Source organism: Propithecus coquereli, unplaced genomic scaffold (assembly GCF_000956105.1).
Source record: "Propithecus coquereli isolate 6110/MARCELLA unplaced genomic scaffold, Pcoq_1.0 Scaffold98, whole genome shotgun sequence".
NCBI lineage: Eukaryota > Metazoa > Chordata > Mammalia > Primates > Indriidae > Propithecus > Propithecus coquereli.
Window position 1 is genome coordinate 2,392,236 of NW_012156173.1, and position 315 is coordinate 2,392,550.

The following is a 315-nucleotide window of genomic DNA, read 5'->3' on the forward strand; positions in this document are numbered from 1 at the left end:
TCTAATCTTCTGTTATCAAGTTAAGTGCTTTTCTACAGGTATTAATAGAAGGAGATAAGAAATCTCTAATTAGTCATTTAGTTCCTTGAGTCATGAACGACCTTTTGGTGTTGTGCACCAGAGTCTGTGTTTGAATTAGAACACATTCGTATACCCCTACTACATAAATAGGTATTTCTGTGTGTAGATATATAGAGTTATCTTGCTTTTTCAGGATGATTTTTATTTTTACCTTCCCAAAATGTAAAGGATAAACATAGAAAATCAGTCAAATTTTCTCTAATTTTTGTTTGTTTTAACAGAAAAGATAACTGA